We start from the raw sequence: 7,023 nt of genomic DNA, 5'->3' as shown, positions 1-7,023 counted from the left end.
GGAGCCCATTTTGTTATGCTACAAGTATTCCAAAATCAATAGAATGATTCTACAAATAAATCTTGATGAAATTAACTGTAACGGGTAGAATTTTGAACAGTCTATATTTTTTTTCCAGTAATTCTGCTGCCAAACTTGTTATATCAACCTTGAAGAAATAATTTGGATACCAAGTTAACATAAGTATAGGATAATTGGTCAAATACTGTACATAATATTATATTGTTGCTAATTAATGGCTAATTATTGTTATTATTTACTTTTTATATATCTGCATTAAGGCTCTTCAGAATTCCTCATACTTATTCTCTGCTCCTACAAAAATCATCATATGACATCTCTAAAGTTAAGTACTGTACTCAGCTATCTGCAGAAGACATGACAAAAATAAGAATAACAGACAATTAGACCATATGGTTCTTCCCACAGTGTATTCAAGTACAGACTCTGGAAAATAAAGTTTAGATAAAGAAAAAAAGGAACAGGAAATCTAATCTCACTTTATGAAATATTCCCATTTAAAGAGCAGAGTTTAAATGCACACTTTATCTTTAAACATTTTTGCCAGTTTCTCAGGGGGCATATGCCATCTGTAAAACATTTTATATTGATTTTCCTTGTATGCAGTGGACATTGTTAGTTTGTAATTTCTTTCACATAACTGTTACCATTTATCTAAATCAATTGAATATCCAAATTTTTTTGCCCAGGCTAACATTGTTTCTTTTACTTGTTCTTCCTCTAATTCTATGCTCAATAAAAAATTGTAACATTTTAAAATTAATTTATCCTCTGTTCCTGTGAGTATCTTATCCAGCTCAGTCTTTTCTAAGTAGAAACCATGTAATTTAATATCTTTTTCATATCTTGTTTGTATTTGCATATACATATACCAAACCATTTCAGTTCCCTGTTCTTCCAGTTCTTGTTTCCCTTTCAATTCCTCTTTATCTGTTAGCAAATCCTTATATCTAACAATATTTACAAAATTAAAGACATTTGGGTGAATTAAAGCTTCCATTGTTGATAACCATATTGGTATTTTCACATAATATTTATCTCTAACTTTTTCCCATACCAATAACAATGCATTTTTTCCGTACCAATAACAATGCATTTCTTATATAATGTCTGTGAAAGTACGTATGTATCTTGTTTCTATTATACCATAAAAAAGCATGCCAGCCCAATTGTAAATCATGGCCTTCCAGTGTTAATAGTCTTGTGCTTCTTAGTTCAACCCATTCTTTCAACCATGTCAATGCTGCTGCTTGATAATATAGTTCCCAATTCGGAAGTCCAAATCCTCCTCATAGTCTGGTATCCTGAAGCATTTTTAAACTTATTCTTGCTTTTTTGCCTTGTCATATAAATTTCCTTATTGTCTTATTTAAGTATTGAAAATAAGTCTTTTCAATTTTTATCGGTATTGTCTGAAATAGGAATAATAGTCTTGGTAATACATTCATCTTTATTATTGCTATCCTTCCCATAAATGACAGTTGAAGATTCTTCCATTTCTCCAAATATCTCTGAATTTGTTCTTTTAGTCTATAATAATTGTGCTCTTTTATCATTGTACATCTTGAAGTCAAATATATTCCTAAGTATTTAACTTTTCTCACTACTTGTATGTCTAATTTCTCTTCTATCTCTCTTTTTTGTTTTTCTGTCATGTTTTTCACCAAATTTTTTGTTTTTTCTTTATTTATTTTTAATCCAGATGTCAAGTTTCCGAAAGATGGAGGCTTCCGGTTGGCACTGCCTGGCGTCGCGGACGGTCTTCTTGGACCGCCAGCCCCGTGATTCCATTTGAGCCGTTCTGACAGCGCTAATCAGCTGTCAGATGGCTGAAAAACCTCTCCTTCGGGAGAAGAAGGAGAGGAGAGCTGGTGGGCGAGGGTAGAGCTCCCTGGGAGCCCCTGGAGCAATTCCAGGGGCTTGGAGGGTGAGAGCTCCCCGTTCAGCCCACTGAAGCTCCAGATCCGTGGCGACTCCATTTAAACGGAGCCAGACGCCGGCGACCAACTCTGCTGCCAAGAAGAAGATCAACTGATTTCAAAAAGCAGACAGAACGGAAGCAGGAGAACAAGCTTTTGTAAGTAAATGCTTAACTCCTGGGATACATTGTTTCTATTTGATTTTGCTGAGCTGGAGCTGGAAATGGCGTCTTTGTTGTGGGTGAAAGTGAAAGTAGGAAATGAAAGTGCTTGTTAATAGACTTGTGCTCAGAGACTGGATTTAAACTGCTGGATTTGAGAGCTGGGTCCAGAAAAGACTATCTTGCTTGATAAACTACAAATAAATCTGAGAAAGCTGTTTGAGAGACTTTATGGCTCTGAAAAGAAAAATTCTTTTAAAATAATATGGCTTCCAAGGAAGGAGTTTCTGAAAGTGGAGGCTCCTTAATGGCATCAGAAATGACACAGAGAACTGAAACACAGAGCCAGGAGGCTTTTTTTAGAGACCTTGCAGAATTTATAAAGGAAGCCATGAATAAACAAATTGAAATTATTAATAACTTTAAAGCTATCATGGAACAAAAATTTACACAACTGGTGGAGGATAAAAAAGCATGAGGATGTTTTTGAAGGAAAGCATAATGACAATGCAGGAGACATTTTGATCAAGACAGAGAAGCTGGAACTGGCTGACCCTCAAGAATTTTCAAACCTTCTTCCTGCCCTTTTGGAATTAACTGACAGAACTTTTCAAAAATATAATTTGGAGCAGAAAGAAGAAGAAACTGATCAGCTCTACGAGGTTTCGGAGGATTTGGCAGAGGCTTTCACACAATTAATTGAAGCAGCAACTGGATTTTTCTTTGCAAACTGATCGAGTTAATTCTTTGTTCTATGAACTGATTGTCTATACAAGCAAGAAGAGTCGATATGGGGGCTCTAAACCAGAGGAAATGATTTTGAGAAAGGGACAAGTCTTAAAGATACATCAACCCCCAGTTAAAATTCAAAACCTCCTCAAAATAAAAAAAGGAGGGAGGAAGAAAGATTAGAAAAAATACAGAAAGAAAGGAAGAAAGAAAAGAAGAATTTTTTCTGGTCTAATTATTGATGTATTAATGATTAATTACAATGATTAACTAAATGAATTGAGAGTTCAATTAATGATTTATTAAGGTTTAGTTATTGTTAAAAATATTTGAATATTGAGAACAAAAGCAGGAGGAATAGCCAAATGATTAAGTATGTATTATCTATTAGTGTTTGTTATTGGTTTTTTAAAAAAATTCTTAGGGCTAAAGGATTATATGTTATTTTGTGTTTAAAGAGAGGTTTTTTTTTTTATTGAAAAGTTTTATAAGAAATACAAACAATTTTCTCCCCCCACCCTTTCCCCCTCCCCACATAATAGAAAATATACATTTTCTTATACTTAATAAGTCCTACATATACATGTTTCCCTTAAAGAAAGCATTAAAATAAAACATTTTAATTACATTCAGAGTTGCTCTTCTTCTCTTTCTTCCCTCATTCCACAACAAACCTTCTTCTTCTCCTCCTTTGTTTCCCTTCCCTCCCTTCTCTTCTCTCCTACTTTCTCCTGCCTCCTCTCCTGCCTCATACTACTTCCTTTTCCTTTCCCCCACTTCTCTCTTCTTTTCCCCCTTCTCACCTTCACGCCTACTCCTGTCCCCTTCCCTTCCTCCTCTCCTTTCTTCCATTCCTCTCCCTCCCTCTCCTCTTCCTACCCTCTCCTCTTCTCTCCTTTCTAACTTCTTTGCTGTGAAATATTCTCCTCCTTTAGTATCTGAGCAACTCCTGTATTCTAATCGTAGGTACTTTCTTCTGTTAAGACATTCCTCTATTCACCACTTTTTTCTTCCCTCCAACCCTTATCCCACCCTCCCCACCCCCCCAACCCCGACTTCCCAGAGCAAAAACAGGGTATAGCATCTAGCAAACATATGCTAAAATAAACTAACTAATTATAGAGTTCAAAACTCCCACACATTCTTTAACTCCCCTTGCTCCAATTCATCAACCTCCCTTTTATAAATTCTCACAACCCATTAAGTTAAATTCATTCTTCCTAATTATAAAAAAAACTTTTCCTTGATGTATAATCCAATACTTTAACAGTATTACAAACAGTAAAAATCATAAATAAATTCCATTTCCATACCCTCAAACATCATTCTTTTGATCATTACTCCCTAATGAAATTCTGAATTTAACATTAATCCTCTTTCCTTCAGAAAAATTTGGCATTCTTGAAATCTTACACATTTTATCTCATATATCTTTTAAAATAATATAAATCTTATGTTAAACATTCTAAAAAATCTCTTAATACCATTAAAACACTTATTTACCAAATATGAATTTCAAAGTCTGCAGGAGGATATCTTTCAGATTTTCAATTAACCATTTTAATACCTTTAACTTTTTTTTTAAAAAAAGCAGCCCTTTTACTTATCCAAAACTAATTATCATTTTGTAATAGGATTCTAAATTTAACATTAATCCTCTTAGCGTCAAAAAGTTGGGCATCCTGAAAGCTTGCACAATTTATCTCATATATCTTTTAAAGTAATATAATCTTATGTTAAGCATTTTAAAAATCTCTTAATACCATTAAAACACATATTTGCCAAATGCAAATTTCAAAATCTACAGGAAGATATCTTTCTTAGTCTTCTGTTCTTCTCTTCTTTCTATATTTTTTCCAATCCTTTTTTTTAATAAATTCTTTCAACAGTCCCCCCAATTTTATTTTTGAAAATTTTAAAATGTTGATTTGAGGTTGATGTTTCTGAAATACTCGCTCTCTTCTTGAGGTCACGTTTTCTGATTTGAAATCCCCATTTCGACTCTTCTTGCTTGTATAATCATTCAGTCCATTCCTTTGTCCATATAGCCAAAATTTGTTGCCATAAAGATTGTCAGCTTGCAATAAGGAATCTATTTGTTGCTTTTCTATCAATTGAATGGAAACGTCCGCCAAAACCATTGTTTCAACTGTGCCAGCCTGCCTTTCAATCCTGAAGCCTTTTGCTTTTCCAAAAACAAACTCCTCTGAGTAATTTCCTGCTGGCCATCCAACAACTGCTTATGTTTTCCCAAGCTGTTTTTTGAAAAAGCTCTCTCAATTGTATCCATAAGAGCAGAATTAAAAAAGTCTAGAGATTCTTGAAAAGCCTGAACAGTCACAGCTTGAGAATTTGCTGATCCCTCCAACAACTGCTTATGATTTTCCAAGCTGTTTTTTGAAAAAGCTCTTTCAATTGTATCCAGAAGAGCAGAATTAAAGGAGTCTAAGAGTTCTTGAAAAACCTGAACAGTCACAGCTTGAGAATTTGCTGATTCACCAGCCCTGATGTCAGCCATATTTCATCCACTTTGTATTCATCCAGCTATCAGGACAACAAGTCCAACTATTTTCCACACAGTATAAAAGCAAGCTTTTAATTAAAATCAGTACTAAATTCTTTTCCTCGATACCAAACTCTTTTCCTGGGCGCTTCCACTTTAAAACTTTCTCTTAAGGTGTAATCCAGTAGCTGTATCACTGTTGCAAACATTAACAAGCGTTAACGAGCACTTTCCCTGGTAGCTTCCTCCTCCCGCTCTCAGACGCCATTTTCTGCATTTTAAAACAGAGTTAAAGTATTACTTGCAATTTTTTCCTTTTTTCTCCTGATTTGCTCTGTCTGCAATCAAAGTAAAGATATTAAAAGTCCCCCCAGTTGTTTTCAGCAGATTTTGGTCGCGGCTTCTAGCTCCACTTTAGCGGAGTCATCCCTGGTCTGGAGCAGCTTGACAGGCTTCAATAGGCAGCCCACACCCTTCGCGCCCCAGGATTTCTCCTGGCGCACTTGGGGGGCTCTACCTCCTCCTGTTGGCTCTTCTCTCTCCCCTTTGCCCGGGGAGAGGGTTTTTCGCCGCCAGACAGCTGTTTTTCGGCTGTTCTGGCGGCATTTACAGTGCCGGGGATCGGGTGCTCATGAAAGAGCATCAGCGAAGTTCGTGGAGCCAACAGGAAGTCGTGTTTAAAGGGAGGTTGATGAATAATCTGTAGAAGGGGAGTTAAGGGGTCTAGGGAGTTTTAATGTCTTGCATTAATTTAGCATATTTTAGCATATGTTTGGTAAAACTTATATCCTGTTTTTCTTCTGGGAAGTCGGGGGAGGGGAGAGGGAAGGGGGGGTTGCACAAATGTTTAATTAGATAAGTGATTTGTTTGATTTGTTTGAATTTTAAAAACAATAAAAAAAATTGTTCAAAAAGTTTCCGAAAGATGCCCTAATTAATTCATGAGCCATGATCCAAACTTCAAACGAAATATAGGCATTTATTAGGAGCAACATTCCGGCAATACTCAGATGCAGTTAGGACTGATCCCACGTAGATTTACGTTCCCCTATGACCCTGTCTCTCACCTCCTCTCTGGCCATGTCATAAATCACATTCTCCAATTACCCACTTTGGCTGGCTGTGAAACCTAACACCCTCCTTCTGATTGCGGTCAGAAAAAATGTATGGAATTCACTTCAGTTCTAACTCCCTCCTGCTCATGGCAACTTGAAAGCTTTGCAAGTTGACATTCGGCTCCCCTCACTTCCCGAGGGCAACCTGCACAAAGCAGAACAATTTGAGTACAATGCAGAGTTTAGGGATGTGACCCCCCACCAGGCTTGTTTGGATTTTCTGCATGAAATTTGGCTATAAGGCGATCAGCCTGGATGTTTCGACTCTTTACCCAAGATGCCTCTGATAAGGTGTAACCCTTCCACTTGATTAAATATTGGAGTTGCCTCCTATGCCACCTCGAATTGAGGATTTGCTGCACCTCATAATGGGTCTGGCCTCCTATGACCACGGGGTCTGGGGGCTCACGGGGTAGTGGCCTCAGGGTCGATCCGACCATGGGTTTTAAGAGGCTACTATGGAATACCGGGTGTATCTTCCCTAGCAATTTGGGCAATTGAATTGCACTGTGACTGGGGTGATTATCTTTACTATGGGGAATGGTCCTATAAATTTTGGTCCCAATTTCTTCCTA

Source organism: Pantherophis guttatus, chromosome 4 (genome assembly GCF_059756535.1).
Source record: "Pantherophis guttatus breed Tessera chromosome 4, ASM5975653v1, whole genome shotgun sequence".
Classification (NCBI taxonomy): Eukaryota; Metazoa; Chordata; class Lepidosauria; order Squamata; family Colubridae; genus Pantherophis; species Pantherophis guttatus.
Note: the sequence above shows the minus strand (reverse complement) of the source record.